The sequence below is a fragment of the Bubalus kerabau genome, chromosome 22, assembly GCF_029407905.1.
Source record: "Bubalus kerabau isolate K-KA32 ecotype Philippines breed swamp buffalo chromosome 22, PCC_UOA_SB_1v2, whole genome shotgun sequence".
NCBI classification, from domain to species: Eukaryota; Metazoa; Chordata; class Mammalia; order Artiodactyla; family Bovidae; genus Bubalus; species Bubalus kerabau.
In genome coordinates this window covers 17031760-17048825 of record NC_073645.1, presented here as the reverse complement: position 1 = coordinate 17048825, position 17066 = coordinate 17031760, and the positions used below count along the sequence as shown (strand labels likewise).

The window sequence follows — 17066 nt, the reverse complement described above, 5'->3', positions numbered from 1 at the left end:
ACAGTTAGAGATCATAATTCCCAGACAAGTGATTAAACCCAAGCCACTGCAGTGAAAGTGCTGAGTCCTACCCACTGGACCACCAGGGAATCTCTTTCAAAAATTTTTTGTACTTACAAAAATTTAATACTAGTAACACAGCTTTGTTTAGTTAATTGAAGACAATCTAAATACTAGTTATTCGGAAAACAAAAGCCTTGTGGCTCATTAAAAAGACCCTAGCATTTTACACACTTGCTTCTCTGATAAGAATATGAATGTCTGCCACCACTTGCCCTCCCCACTAATACCGACTTTTCTTAGAAAGTATTGCAAATTTTCCATTTGTTAATTTATCTGAGCCAGTATTTTAGAAACCACAAAAATTTTTATATAGATTTTGGAATAACAAAAATAATTCTTAAGTATTTTCTATGTGAAATATAGTTTAGAAAGGCTCAAAATCAACAATTAAAAAAAAAAACATAAATATATGAAAGTCTAGAACAGCTTAATTTATTTGGCATTTTTGGAGAATGAAGAATTCAAATTAAGTTTTTATTGTGCTTGTTGTACAGTTAATGATCATTTTTACTTTAAACATAAAAACTTTTTTTTCATCATAAGCATTTTTTCCTAAAATTTTAAACTGCATCATAATTCTTTCCATGTCTTTTTAAAAAATAATACTAAATACTATTTAAACTTTTCTTAATTCTCCTCATTGATAACCATTAAGAACAATTTTTATTCTACACAATAAATTCCCAGGGCTGCTATAGTATTAACTGTTTTCTATTACATTTAATAGCTCAGAATGCTGTGTTAAGTTCTTGTGTCTATATTTTATAATTTTTCTGCCTTCTCTCTTACAGTTTTAACATAAATTCGTACTCCCTGCTCTCTCACTCATCTCTTATTATGTCATCTATAATCTTCTTGAGCAGGTAACTCAGCTAATTGTACTAGAAAAGTATCTAAAGGAAGAGAAAATACAGCCTGAACAGGATCCTCTCCCACAAGTAATGTGAATGAGTTTATATATGCCTTTGAGTATATGTACCTTTTAGTTACTCAGAGTTACACCATTTTCCTCCCCACTTCCTGGTTCTCTGCTAGGTAGGTACTAAGTAGCTATGCCCATTAGATAGGTGACTATATTCACCTTTCTCAGGCCCCCTATTTCTGGAAAACTAAGATTCATTCGGCAAATCTAACATACTTTTCATTGTTTAGTATAATTTATTCACATCACTGTCTTTTCATATAATGGAAAGTAGAAAACTTTGGGACTTCCCTGGTGGTCTAGTTGGCTAAGACTCTGAGCCCCCAATACAGGGGGCCTGGGTTCCATCACTGGTCAGGGAACTAGATCCTACATGCCACAGTTAAGAGTCTGCATGCTGCAACTAAAGATCGCATGCTGGAACGAAGCTCAAATTTCCCATGTGCCATAACTAAGACCTGGCCCAGCCAGAAAAGAAAAAGAAGTAGAATAGTTTCATACTGGTGCAACTCCATCACCCCCTACCATGGCCCAGATAACTGGGTTACCTCTCTTTAATAACATGAGATCTTAACTGAAAAATAACAAGCAAAATTCTAATACCTTAAAAGTAAAGATTTTTTTTTTAATCTAAAAAGTTCTTTTCTTAAGACCATCCAGCATATTGTTGGCTTTTTTGGCAAGTCTCAGGCTACTCTTTCCAAGTAACAATTAACTATTAATCCCCAGTGGTCTCTAACCAAGACTATAAATGTTAGCTCAGCTTCTACCATCACCATATACACATACACACACACACAGACTTCCTATAACACAAAGAGACTTACTTTATATATGAGACACAAAAATCAGCTCAATTCCAATTATACTTCAATTATTATCTACTTAATCTTCCAGAGTTTTTCTACATGGAAAATAATCTGTCAGTTTTCTTCTCTTTCAATTCCTATTTGAGAAACTATAGTTTAATAAGCCCCAATGCTTGGCATTAAACCAAAGAGCTTAGTGTTAAAATTATAATAGTACCATAAATTTATATAGTACTTTATAGCTTACAAAGCACTTTCTCACATACCATCGTCTTTGATCATTATAATAACTTATCTTAGTAAACAGGGCATGCAGATGATGGATCACAAAGTCTTGCAGCTAGAAAAGATACTCTCTTGAAATATCTCTAAGAGTCCTCTGAAGGCTCAGTTTAAAGGCACCATGTTCTTAATTTTAAAGGGCAGGAACGCTTAAATTGATTTGTCCAGGATCACACGGCTAATTCAGATTTCCTGATATTCAATTCATTGATCCATAATCTGATTAAGTATTCAGCCTCATCTTATATACCATCTCTCCTAATTATGTAACCAATATGGAAGTGAAATTCACTACTTTATAGCTCTCAGGTCTTTCCCACAAATGATTCTTAGGGATAAGAGGCTTCGTATCTTTTTCTTTACTTCTTTAAAACTCTGATGCAGTCAATCCTGTTGTTTTTAATCTTCTACAGTATCTTGAGTCTGAATTTGTATCTACCTTAATTCAAGCTATCATCATTTCTTGCTTGGATTATGAAAATACACTCCCTATTGGGTCTCTCTGCTTCTTGTGCGCTATCTTTCCATCCACTTTCACCAGTATGATTTATATCAGATGTAAATATGATTTGTGACACTTCATAGTTTAAAACCTTTCACTGGTTCCCCATCACCTTCCCAGTAAAGTAGACAAGTAAGGTCCTTTATAACCGATCTCTCTAAACTGATCTCTTACCACTTCTGTAGGGGCGCCTGAAACTTCTTCCATTCCAAACCACCTGCACTTCCTTCTTTGCGCCACAACCTCTTTCACAGCACCTCTGCTCCTTCTGCCTGGAGCATCCTTACTCTTCTTCTTCAGTGGGGAACTCTTACTTATCCTACCTACCATTCCATGTATCTTCTATGGAAGACATCCATTACCCTGAAGGTTGGGTTAGGTCCCTCCTCTGTGATCTCACTGCAACTCCTAACACAGCCTAACTACAGTACCTATTTTGCTATCTTATAATTCATTGTTTACCTGTCTGCATTTTCCCACCAGACCATATGACTACGGGACAGTGTAAATCTAGAACATTCTGTGCATATTTAGTGTATTTATTTCAAAATAATTAAGGGTGGCTAAGAATACTCCAAATGTTTCCTTTAGCCAAAACTAAATTGTGAGTTCATCCACCAAACAAGAAGCTCACAGAAATAGAGATTTGGGGGCTTTTTTTAACCTTCACATACTCTGTGCCTAGTGTACAAGAGATATTCAGTAAATGTGTTGAATGAATGAATAACACAAATAATTCATTTATTCAAATGTTGTTCCAATAATTCTAGAGACAGATTTCAAGCTATGAACTTCTTAAAGAACTGATGACTAATTTTGTTTGGGGATCCCTTTAGTTTGTCTTCAGATCCCTCCTTGGCTCATTCACATTCTCATTTTGTATATGCTTTGTCCTTTTCTTTGTTCTTCTCTCTTGGGCCAGCTTTTTATTATTTTTATTTAATAATACCTACTTCCTAATATGATTTCTTTGTCTTTGTCATTTAGTCAGACCATTAAGAGTATTTTTTAAAAACACATGTTGATTTTGGTCTTTCAATAAGATATTTAAAAACAGGTTCCCAGCTTTCTAAAGTTTTTTGTTGCTTTTTTTTAAAGAAAGCCAAAATCTTTGGGGTTTTTTTTTTTCTCTTAGTGCCTCCAATTTGATTATTTCTTCTTAAAAACAAAATAACTTCATGATATATTCATTTCCTCTTATTTTTTGCTATAACATGGAACTTAATACTGATTCTGAGTTTAAAAATTCTCTAAGATTAGAGAGGGAAGTGCCATCTTATTGGGAAGGTAGAACTTCGTTGTATTAGTCTAACTGGGAAGAAGATAAGACTGCATTAATTTAGATGAAACTGAAAGCAAAAAATAACATCTGCTAGAGAAGTTGTGGTAATAATGACAGAAAAAAAACAACTTCCAAATTGTAAATCTATGAAGTTTTAAGAGAATAAACAGTATCTATAGGGAAAAAAAAGAGCTTCCCTGGTAGCTCACATGGTGAAGAATCTGCCTGCAATGCTGGTGACCTGGGTTCAACCCCTGGGTCAGGCAGATCCCCTGGAGAAGGAAATGGCAACCCATTCCAGTATTCTTGCCTGGAGCATCCCATGGACAGAGAAGCCTGGCAGTCTACAGTCCATAAGATCACAAACAGTCCAACATGACTGAAGCAACTTAGCACACATACACATGGGGGAAAAAGCACTGATTATTTGTAAATATAACAAGACTTTAAGTAGGAAAATATGCCCTTCCTGCCCTCAGGATCTATGCACAGATGTACAGGATTTGTATGGAGGGAGGAAAGATGGCTAAGAAGTCAGGCTGTAAGTATACATCTTTGGCATGAAAACATAAATCCTTAAACAATCTTGTCCTAGGCAGACACTTATCTATCATAAGATGTAGATTATTTGGAAACAATCTACACAGAGTAGGAAAAGTTGTCAGGGGTTGGGTGGAAGTAGAAGAAAGAATTTCCAAGGAATCAGAAGAGTAAACAGATCAAAAGACTGAAAAAGAAGATGAGGAGGCTAAGCTAAATAAAGTCTCAAAGCTTTGCTTTTGGATAACAAGGCAAGGGCATATAAAATGGAATAATTTTGTAACTAAATAAATGACTGAATATAAATACAAACAGTCTGCCTATTGAGATTTCTCATAATTCCATTTCTCATGCTGAAGATTTAAGGTAGCTAGTTAGAACCCAAACTTTGGCTAGGCAAAGTATTCTATGTGGAACAGATGTGTTATTAGAAGGGATGACGAAGAGCACCATCTAGTGGTTTTCCTAATGGTGAAGAACTCATGCCTGGAGTCCGAGGACTTGTGAGATTTCTGGACTGTTATATTCCATTACACGTGGCGGTGGAGGGCAAGCCTCTGGAACCAACTGCCCCTGTACATTCGTCACCCCACTCATATAAGGTAGTGTCTATTCCTCTCCCTTTCTTGGAAAAGGAGCAAATTTGATAAATTTGATACCCTAAAATGCCATTAAAACCAGGAACAAATTCAAGTAAGCAAATAATATAATAGCATCCAGCTCACTTAACAACAACAAGAAAAAGATACTGAAATATCCCCTCATACCATCAATATAATTTTCCCAGAATCCTTTTATTTTGGCGTGCAGACCTTTTTCAAGGCTAGAAGAGAGGCCCTGAGATCATAGCCACATACATACAAAAAAGTCTTTATAGGTTTTTTTGTTTTTTGAGGTGGGCTAAGTCTTTGTCCAAATGCAAAACAAAACAAGGCCTTCAAATGTAGAGATTCACCTACTTCTCAATAACTCATCATTGAAAAAGATACCAGTGCTCTTTAACGTGGAGCTTTTCTAGTGCTTATGAATTTAAGATGTTAAACTCTTAGGAGCTGATGACTTCAACTAGATTTTTGTATAGAATATGTTATATGAAAAAGTATATTCTCAAAAAGTATATGAAAAAATATAGTCTTATTCTGGGTACTTCAAATCCTTTGGAAATGTTTGGTTATTTTTTTTAGAGTTGTGAAGAATTTCTCAGATATCATTACAGGAGCTTAAGAGGGTATTTTAATTTTTTCCTCTACACAGTTGCATTTGTAAGATATCTTATACTGGAACCCAATATATAAGACATGTTTAATAAAACAAAAGCACATACACAGACTTAGAACATCAGCTTCATGACAAGCTTGGCAAATGCCTCTCCAACTAAGAAGTGATTTCTCTGGAACTTATATAAAATCTGTAACAGGATCAAAGGGTCAGTGTAGTTCAGAAGGGGGCTACATTTGCAGTTCCAAATGGATGCCTTCCTGACTTCTCCAACCATATAGTTATACTAATAATATTGGTTATGGTCAAGTTAACAAAAAATACGCACTTTATTCATGCATAAATACTACCTAATACTCTCAATCCATCCACCTTTTAACTAAATTAGGTCTGCTTCTTATACTCTCTCACAGTGCCATCTACTTCTCTAAAATTTAACAACCTGTAATCATATTTATTTGTGCAATCATAAAATGAATGTCTTCCCACTGGGCCTAAAACCCAGAGGGTTAGGACCTTTTCTGTTTTGTTTACACTGTATCCCCTAAATGCCAAGTACTTTGTAGATGTGAAGAAAGTAATTAATATATGACTTTGATGTTCATATTCTTCTTTGTCTTAAATTTTACTACCTCTGAATCCTAGGATATATTTTGGAAATTATTAATTCCAAATCCAGTATTTCACAGGAAAAACTGAGGCTTCTCAACTGTTAAATACCAAAGCTACTTGTTCAAATCCAGGCAGAGCCAGGACTAGAATGATGGTCTTAACTTCCTGACATGTGCTCAAACCATCTTAAGACTAGATCAGTGCAAAGAAATAGAGGAAAACAATAGAATGGGAAAGACTAGAGATCTCTTCAAGAAAATTAGAGATACCAAGGGAACATTTCATGCAAAGATGGGCTCAATAAAGGACAGAAATGGTATGGACCTAACAGAAGCAGAAGATCTTAAGAAGAGGTGGCAAGAATGCACAGAAGAACTGTACGAAGAAGATCTTCACGACCCAGATAATCACGATGGTGTGATCACTCACCTAGAGCCAGACATCCTGGAATGTGAAGTCAAGTGGGTCTTAGGAAGCATCACTATGAACAAAGCTAGTGGAGGTCATGAAATTCCAGCTGAGCTATCTCAAATCCTAAAAGATGATGCTGTGAAAGTGCTGCACTCAATATGCCAGCAAATTTGGAAAGCTCAGGAATGGCCACAGGACTGGAAAAGGTCAGTTTTCATTCCAGTCCCAAAGAAAGGCAATGCCAAAGAATGTTCAAACTACCACACAATTGCACTCATCTCACACGCTAGTAAAGGAATGCTCAAAATTCTCCAAGCCAGGCTTCAGCAATACATGAATCATGAACTTCCAGATATTCAAGCTGGTTTTAGAAAAGGCAGAGGAACCAGAGATCAAATTGCCAACATCCACTGGATCATGGAAAAAGCAAGAGAGTTCCAGAAAAACATCTATTTCTACTTTATTGACTACGCCAAAGCCTTTGATTGTGTGGATAACACTAAACTGTGGAAAATCCTGAAGGAGATGGGAATACCAGACCACCTGACCTGCCTCTTGAGAAACCTATATGCAGGTCAGGAAGCAACAGTTAGAACTGGACATGGAACAACACACTGGTTCCAAATACGAAAAGGAGTATGTCAAGGCCATATATTGTCACCCTGGTTATTTAACTTATATGCAGAGTACATCGTGAGAAATGCTGGGCTGGATGAAGCACAAGCTGGAATCAAGATTGCTGGGAGAAATATCAATAAACGCAGATATGCAGACTACACCACCCTTATGGCAGGAAGTGAAAAAGAACTAAAGGGCCTCTTGATGAAAGTGAAAGAGGAGAGTGAAAAAGTTGGCTTAAAGCTCAACATTCAGAAAATGAAGATCATGGGATCTGGTCCCATCACTTCATGGCAAACAGATAGGGAAACAGTGGAAACAGTGGCTGACTTTATTTTGGGGGGCTCCAGAATCACTGCAGATGGTGACTACAGCCATGAAATTAAAAGACACTTACTCCTTGGAAGGAAAGTTATGACCAATCTAGACAGCATATTGAAAAGCAGAGACATTGCTTTGCCAACAAAGGTCCATCTAGTCAAGGCTATGGTTTTTCTAGTAGTCAAGTATGGATGTGAGAGTTGGACTATAAAGAAAGCTAAGTGCAGAACAGATGCTTTTGAACTGTGGTGTTGGAGAAGACTCTTGAGAGTCCCTTGGACTGCAAGGAGATCCAACCAGTCCATCCTAAAGGAGATCAGTTCTGGTTGTTCATTGGAAGGACTGATGTTGAAGTTGAAACTCCAATACCTTGGCCACCTGACACGAAGAGCTGACTCATTTGAAAAGACTCTGATGCTGGAAAAGACTGAGGGCAGGAGGAAAAGGGGACGATAGAAGATGAGATGGTTGGATGGCATCACTGACTCAATGGTCATGAGTTTGGGTAAACTCCGGGAGCTGGTGATGGACAGGGAGGCCTGGCATGCTGCAGTTCATGGGGTCACAAAGAGTTAGACATGACTGAGCTACTAAACTGAACTTAACTGAACTGAAGGAAAAAGTTCTATATAAGTTCATATGATTTCATCCCTAACTCAGACATTTTATCAAGTCTGACCTGTGTGTGTGTGTGTGTGTGTGTGTGTGTACATGCACACTCAGTTATGTCTGACTCTTTGTGACCCCATGGACTATAGCCTGCCAGACTCCCCTGTCCATGGTATTTTCAAGAATAACAGAAAAAGACCTGAAGATAAATGACATAAAGGGGAATGAAAATAATTCTACAAGAAAATACTAAAGAAATTATGACTGCTCAGGTCAGAACAGATGAAGTTAAATGGTCATTTAAACATAGTCATCAAATATGTGAAGAATTTCATAAATGATCAGTTATGTATATACCAAGAAGTTGAATGGTCTTGAAAAGAAGTACAGCAGCATCAACTGGCCTTAACTTTTTACCCCAAAGAAGCAGCATTTTATTTATTCATTTATTTATTTTTGGCTGTGCTGAGAGGCATAAAAGATATTGGTTCCACATGACCAAGGATCAAACCCATGCCATCTGCAGTGGAAGTGTGGAGTCTTAACCACTGGATCTCCAGGGAAGTCCTTGTCCTTAATTTTTTGATAACAAAGTTAGGAGACTCTAGACAAGTAAATGTAGACTATAAAGACTTCTTGATTTGTTAATTTGTTCACATATGCAACAGATACTCTGTGAGCACAGCATTCTGCAGGGTGCTGACAATTATAAATTCTATATTGAATTTAACTTCTATCCTACATGATTGTATCTCTTCTCTTTCCCCTTTCTTCTTACCCTTCCTCATCTTTTCTTTTTTTCCCCCTCTTCATACCACCCACCCCAAACATGGGATGCATTCTCAGGTCTCTTCCACTAGGAGAGTCTCTGATTCTAACCACCTAATTCATATCAAATTTATTTATTTACTATCTTTATGTATTCCCACCTTCAAAATGTTTGGAATCCATTTTCTTCTCTTCATTCCCCCTGCCCAAAGTCAAGTTCTTTCTATCCTTCATAGGAAAACGTTCAATAGTCTTTTAAAACGTCTTCCTACTTGCAGTACCTCTCTCATTTCAGTTTAATTTCCACATGATAGAGTTAACTTTCTATACTATAAATTTTACCATGTCCTGGTCTTTATTAAAAAGTTTCAATGTATCGCTATTGCTTATTAACTAAAATCCAAGCGTTCAGAAGTCAAGTTTTTTCAGCCATATCTTTCAATACTTTCAATCATGCATCTTATAGTCTAGCTACAAAAGACTGTATGACGATTCCATAAGCATTCTCTCATCACAGTGCTTTTTAGAAACCTGTTTTAATTTTTACTTATTTATTTATGGCTGTGTTGGGTTTTTGTTGCTGCACACGAGCTTTCTCTAGTTGCTGTGAGTCAGGGCTACTCTTCGTTGCCGTGCACAGGCTTCTCACTGCAGTGGCTTTTCTTGTTGTAAAGCACAGGCTCTACGCACACAGGCTTCAGTGGTTATAGCACTTGGACCCAGAAGTTGCAACTCATGGGCTCTAGAGTACACAGGCTTTAGTTGCTCCATGGAATGTGGAATCTTCCTGGACCAGGGATCAAACCCATGTCCCCTGCATTACCAGCTGGATTCTTATCCACTGTACCACCAAGGAAATCCCAGGACAGTGCTTTCACCTTTGCCATTCCCTCTGTTCAGAATGCCCTTCCTTGATTTTGACGAAATCATACTCATCCTTTAAGACTCTCAAATTTCACTTCCACGATAGTCAATCTTTTCAATCCCATGGCATGTATAATTAATTGCTCCCTCTCTTCAAGTAATATTTACTTCTATAAAGAATTTATGTTCTACTATAGCTATTTACATGTCTGTTTTCTCCCCATCCAGTTGTGAGATCTTTGAAACCTGATTCATCTTTTTTATTTCCCAGTAACAACAGGTAATAGGTTCCCATTAAACATCTGAATCAAAATGAATCTTTCCTACAAACTAGTTGACTCTACAAGGAAAAAATTCAGTGACAGACTGAAATTTGAGCTCAAGCCAGTTTAAAACCTGAGAAGTCTGTGTGTCACAAGAAATACCAGGGAAAAGGGTACAAACATATTTGAAAAAATAAGTGAGCACATGGATGAATCAGTTCTAACTCTTTCACCATTAGAAAAATGAAACAACAACTAAAAGCATAATGGCTGAATGACATGAGAAACTGAATTACTTCTAACTTTCTACCTCCCCAACTTCAGCTGGTTGTGCTATTTGTTTCTACCTGCAGAGTGGCATTTTAAGGCCTAGGAAATATATGCATAATGTTTTTACAAAGTAATAAGGATGGAAAAATAATCAAACTAAATAAAAGGAACATTTAATTCAAAATAAAGGCCATTCCTGATGCTTAGATTTGATGTTCACCTCTTATCATTTAAAATCTTTTGACTGAATTTCTTGAGATGCCCAGAATCTTTGGTGGTTTATGATACCTAGGTCCTGATCTATGCCATCTGACTTTCTTGGACTCTGGATTTCTTACTAGCATAAAACAGACTAGTAGGATTTTGTGTTAATCCCATAAACCAATCACAGACTTTTAAGTAATAGTTTCTGAACCTTTTGAAGGGAAAGAAATTATTTTGAATTAATATGGACTTACAAAGAATCAGAGCAGTAACATTTTCTTCTTTGAAAAAGTAATTAAAACTCAAGGACAAGGAAAACTCAATGGCCATTATTATTCCTATATGCCAGCAAGGCATCCAGCAAAGTCACTCATCACTTTGACTTACGACTTAGATTCAAAACTATGACTTAAATTCAAGTAGGGAATTAGCAACTCGCTAAAGAAATCTAAAGATACCCACAAGATTCTGAATAATGGATCTAAGTCAATATGAACAGATAGATCCATGCAATGTGGTTCTCAAACCTTACTGTGCATCAATATCACTTGAAAGACATATTAAAAAAGAAATTGCTATGTCCTGTGCCAAGAATTGCTAGCATACTGAGTGTAGCACTTTCACAGCATCATCTTTTAGGATTTGAGATAGCTCAGCTGGAATTTCATGACCTCCACTAGCTTTGTTTGTAGTGATGCTTCCTAAGACCCACTTGACTTCACATTCCAGGATGTCTGGCTCTAGGTGAGTGATTGCACCATCATGATTATCTGGGTCATGAAGATCTTTTTTGTACAGTTCTTCTGTGTATTCTTGCCACCTCTTCTTAAGATCTTCTGCTTCTGTTAGGTCCATACCATTTCTGTCCTTTATTGAGCCCATCTTTGCATGACATGTTCCCTTGGTATCTCTAATTTTCTTGAAGAGATCTCTAGTCTTTCCCATTCTATTGTTTTCCTCTATTTCTTTGCATTGATCACTGAGGAAGGCTTTCTTATCTCTCCTTGCTATTCTCTGGAACTCTGCATTCAAATGGGTATATCTTTCCTTTTCTCCTTTGCTTTTCACTTCTCTTCTTTTCACAGTTATTTGTAAGGCCTCCTCAGACAACCATTTTGCTTTTTTGCATTTCTTTTTCTTGGAGATGGTCTTGATCCCTGTCTCCTGTACAATGTCATAAACCTCTGTCTACAGTTCATCAGGCACTCTATCTATCAGATCTAATCTCTTAAATCTATTTCTCACTGTATAATCATAAGGCATTTGATTTAGGTCATTCCTGAATGGTCTACTGGTTTCCCCCACTTTCTTCAATTTCAGTCTGAATTTGGCAATAAGGAGTTCATGATCTGAGCCACAGTCAGCTCCTGGTCTTGTTTTCACTGACTGTATAGAGCTTCTCCATCTTTGGCTGCAAAGAATATAATCAATCTGATTTCACTACTGACCATCTGGTGATGTCCATGTGTAGAGTCTTCGCTTGTGTTGTTGGAAGTGGGTGTTTGCTATGACCAGTGCATTTTCTTGGCAAAACTCTATCAGTTTTGCCCTGCTTTATTCCGTATTCCAAGGCCAAATTTGCCTGTTACTCCAGGTGTTTCTTGACTTCCTACTTTTGCATTCCAGTCCCCTAAAATGAAAAGGAGATCTTTTCTGGGTATTAGTTCTAAAAGGTCTTGTAGGTCTTCATAAAACTGTTCAACATCAGCTTCTTCAGCATTACTAGTTGGGGCACAGACTTGGATTACTGTGATATTGAATGGTTTGCCTTGGAAATGAACAGAGGTCATTCTGTCATTTTTGATACTGCATCCAAGTACTGCATTTTGGACTCTTTTGTTGACTATGATGGCTACTCCATTTCTTCCAAGGGATTTTTGCCCACAGTAGTCAATATAATGGTCATCTGAATTAAATTCACCCATTCCAGTCCATTTTAGTTTGCTGACTGAAAATGTCGACGTTCACTCTTGCCATCTCCTGTTTGACCACTTCCAATTTGCCTTGATTCATGGACCTAACATTCCAGGTTCCTATGCAATATTGCTCTTTACAGCATTGGACCTTGCTTCTATCACCAGTCACCTCCACGGCTGGGTATTGTTTTTGCTTTGGCTCCATCTCTTCATTCTTTCTGGAGTTATTTGTCCACTGATCTCCAGTAGCATATTGGACACCTATTGACCTGAGTAGTTCATCTTTCAGTGTCCTATCTTTTTGCCTTTTCATACTGTTCATGGGGTTCTCAAGGTAAGACTACTGAAGTGGTTTTCCATTCCCTTCTCCAGGGGATTACATTTTGTCAGAACTCTCCACCATGACCCTTCTGTCTTGGGTAGCCCTACACTGGTGGATTTCCAGTTGAGCTGTTTCAAATCCTAAAAAATGATGCTGTGAAAGTGCTGCACTCAATATGCCAGCACATTTGGAAAACTCAGGAATGGCCACAGGACTGGAAAAGATCAGTTTTCATTCCAATCCCCAAGAAAGGCAACACTAAAGAATGCTCAAACTATCACACAATTGCACTCATCTTATATGCTAGTAAAGTGATGCTTTAAATTCTCCAAGCCAGGTTTCAACAATATGTGAACCGTGAACTTCCAGATGTTCAAGTTGGTTTTAGAAAAGGCAGAGGAGCCAGAGATCAAATTGCCAACATCCGCTGGATCACAAAAAAGCAAGAGAGTTCGAGAAAAACATCTATTTCTGTTTTATTGACTATGCCAAAGCCTTTGACTGTATGGATCGCAAGAAACTGGAAAATTCTGAAGAAGATGGGAATATCACACCACCTAACCTGCCTCTTGAGAAACCTGTACGCAGGTCAGGAAGCAACAGTTAGAACTGGACATGGAACAACAGACTAGTTCCAAATAGGAAAAGGAGTATGTCAAGGCTGTATATTGTCACCCTGCTTATTTAACTTATATGCAATGGCACCCCACTCCAGTACTTTTGCCTGGAAAATCCCATGGACAGAGGAGCCTGGTGGGCTGCAGTCCATGGGGTTGCTAGAGTCGGACACGACTGAGCAACTTCACTTTCATTTTTCACTTTCATGCATTGGAGAAGGAAATGGCAACCCACTCCAGTGTTCTTGCCTGGAGAATCCCAAGGACAGGGGAGCCTGGTAGGCTGCTGTCTATGGGGTCACACAGAGTCAGACACGACTGAAGTGACTTAGCAGCAGCAGCAGCAGCAGAGTACATCATGAGAAACAGTGGGCTGGAAGAAGTACAACCTGGAATCAAGATTGCTGGGAGAAATATCAATAACCTCAGATATGCAGATGACACCACCCTTATGGCAGAAAAGTGAAGGAGAACTAAAGAGCCTCTCAATGAAAGTGAAAGAAGAGAGTGAAAAAGTTGGCTTAAAGCTCAACATTCAGAAAACGAAGATAATGGCATCTGGTCCCATCACTTCATGGCAAATAGACAGTGGAAACAGTGGCAGACTTTATCTTTTGGGGCTCCAAAATCACTGCAGATGGTGATTGCAGCCATGAAATTAAAAGATGCTTACTCCTTGGAAGGAAAGTTATGACCAAACTAGACAGCATATTCAAAAGCAGAGACATTACTTTGCTAACAAAGGTCCGGCTAGTCAAGGCTATGGTTTTTCCAGTAGTCATGTATGGATGTGAGAGTTAGACTATAAAGAAAGCTGAGTGCCAAAGGATTGATGCTTTTGAACTATGGTGTTGGAGAAGACTCTTGAGAGTCCCTTGGACTGCAAGGAGATCCAAGCAGTCCATCCTAAAGGAGATCAGTCCTGGTTGTTCATTGGAAGGACTGATGTTGAAGCTGAAACTCCAATACTTTGGCCACCTGATGCGAAGACCTGACTCATCTGAGAAGACCCTGATGCTGGGAAAGACTGAAGGCAGGAGCAGAGCCAACCACAGGCATAATCTTATAGGAAGCTGAGTTATCCTCTGTGATTTGTCTTTAAGTCCTGGTTTCTCCCTTTCTGTATCTATAGTACCAGAACCTTGGCCCTCATCAGGCTAGGGTTTTCCCTTTTGCACCTGATCCTGGACATCTTTAACTGAGTTATACCTTACAGTTTTGTATAATTTCTTCTAAGAGATTAGTCTTTTAAGAAAACATCAGTGTTTTAAAAGAAGCCTTCAGTAACTCCACCCAAATAAGTAACAAATGGGAGAAAGTGTCCTGTGATGGGAAAAAGACGCAAAGCTGTGTGTTTATGTGCTTTTTCTAAGTAGAGTTAGGCTTGCTCTTCAAGGAGAGGTAAGAGAACAGAGAAAAAATCTAGGTACCTGAAGCTGCCTAACCAAACAGTAATTTCCATTTCTGAACAAACATCTAATTGAGAAGACACAACCAAATGCCAATAAAGGGTTCAATGACCCAATTATCAATATTCTGAAATGCCTCGAGCAATACTTATATAAAAGTTTACATGAGTATTATACTGAAATGATCTCATAAGACAGCTTTTTTAAAATTCTTTTGGCATGCAGCATGGCTTGTGGGACCTTAGGTCCCTACCAAGGATTGAACCAGAGCCCTCCATAGTGAAAAACGCCGAGTCCCAACCACTGAACCACCTGGGAATTCCCCTGTAAGATAGCTTTTAAAGACTTTTAAGAAATCAGTTTCAAACTATTTGTAGAATGAATTAACAATTGCTTTGCATTAGAAACTTTTTAAATTTTATTTATTTATGCATTTATTTCTGGCTGGGTCTTGCTGTACTTGGGCTTTCTCTAGTTGCAGTGAGCAGGGGCTACTCTCTAGTTGTGGTGCTCCAGCTTCTTACTGCGGAGAAGGCGATGGCACCCCACTCCGGTACTCTTGCCTGGAAAATCCCATGGATGGAGGAGCCTGGTGGGCTGCAGTCCATGGGGTCGCTAAGAGTCGGACACGACTGAGTGACTTCACTTTCACTTTCATGCACTGGAGAAGGAAATGGCAACCCACTCCAGTGTTCTTGCCTGGAGAATCCCAGGGACGGGGGAGCCTGGTGGGCTGCCATCTATGGGGTTGCATAGAGTCAGACACGACTGAGCAACTTCACATTCACTTTTCACTTTCATACATTGGAGAAGGAAATGGCAACCCACTCCAGTGTTCTTGCCTGGAGAATCCCAGGGATGGGGGAGCCTGGTGGGCTGCCATCTATGGGGTTGCACAGAGTCGGACACGACTGAAGTGACTTAGCAGCAGCAGCAGCAGCTTCTCATTGAGATGCTTCTTTTGTTGCAGAGTACTGGCTCTAGAGCATGTAGGCTACAGTAGCTTTGGCACACAGGCATAGTTGTCCACAGCATTAGGATCTTCCTAGATCAGGTTTCGAACCCATGGCCCCTGCACTGGCAGGCAGATTCTTAACCACTGGACCACCAGGGAAGTTCCTGAAACAATTTTTTTTTTTTTAAAGATCTATATATTTGGCTGTGCCAGCTCTTAGTTGCTGTATGTAGGATCTTTAGTTGTGGTATGTGGGATCTAGTTCCCTGATCAGGGAACAAACCTGTGACCCCTGTATTGGGAGTACAGAATCTTGGCCATTGGACCACCAAGGAAGTCCCTAGAAACATTTTAAAAAGTGCTTTTTGGTAAATATTTTAGTAAATACAATAAATATCATCTTGTAAATGACAGTTTTATTTTGAGAAAGAAATATAATAAAGGCTTTCTAATTTGAGAAAATTAGAAATGCTTTCTAGGAAAAGAAAATGGGTTCTTCTATAGGGGAAAACTATCTTTCTTTTGCTTTGTAGATTAGTATTTCTCTTTTTTTGAAGGAAATCAGTGAGTCTTTAAAAACTGTATTTTTTCGTGTAATAAATGATTGATAAATGTAATGAATAATTGAGCCTATACACTTATTCTTTTTAATGTTAATTATGTTTTTCCTAGCAGAATGCCTTGTATAGAAGCAGACAAATATTTATTACTCATTGAAAAAACTGCCACTTCTGCTTCATCTGCAAGCCACTGACATTTCATTTTCTAATGTCTTTTACACAGAATATATTATTGCAAAATCTGCCCCAAGCAAGTATTTTATAATCCTTCTTGTGCCCCACTGTTTTTCAATTTATCAACAGTGGTGCCTGCCTAAACTGTCAACCAGGGATTTTCATCATTTAATCAATATACCATACATTTGAAAGGAGTGCTTAAAAATTATTGCTTAAAAATTATTCCATAAACTCATGTCTTGTATAGGGGTAATAAAACCTACAGCTAGAAGCATTTATAGCAAGGCTAATAACTAAACAGCACAATCAATTTTGAAGGTGACTGGCTAATGTCAACATTAGATTATGGAATCTGCTAACCCTGTCATCTAAAGAAAATAAAGCGAAAAATAAGGGCAAAGGTAAAGACTTGAGAAATTCTTTGGGAGAGAGAATCAAAATGTCAGACTATAAAGAAACTGCAGTTGGAATGCAGGTTCCTAAGAGCATTCTTTAGCAAGTATCTGAAAGTTTATGTGTGGAAAATAAGAATGACAAACAATAATTTCATTC

At 38.1% G+C, this 17066-nt stretch overlaps 1 protein-coding gene across 7 annotated transcripts in view; it reads right to left on the bottom strand.

The window, feature by feature from the left end:
- EXOC6 (exocyst complex component 6) overlaps window positions 1-17066 on the bottom strand; it is a 177389-nt gene that overhangs the window by 39300 nt on the left and 121023 nt on the right. The window lies entirely within an intron of this gene.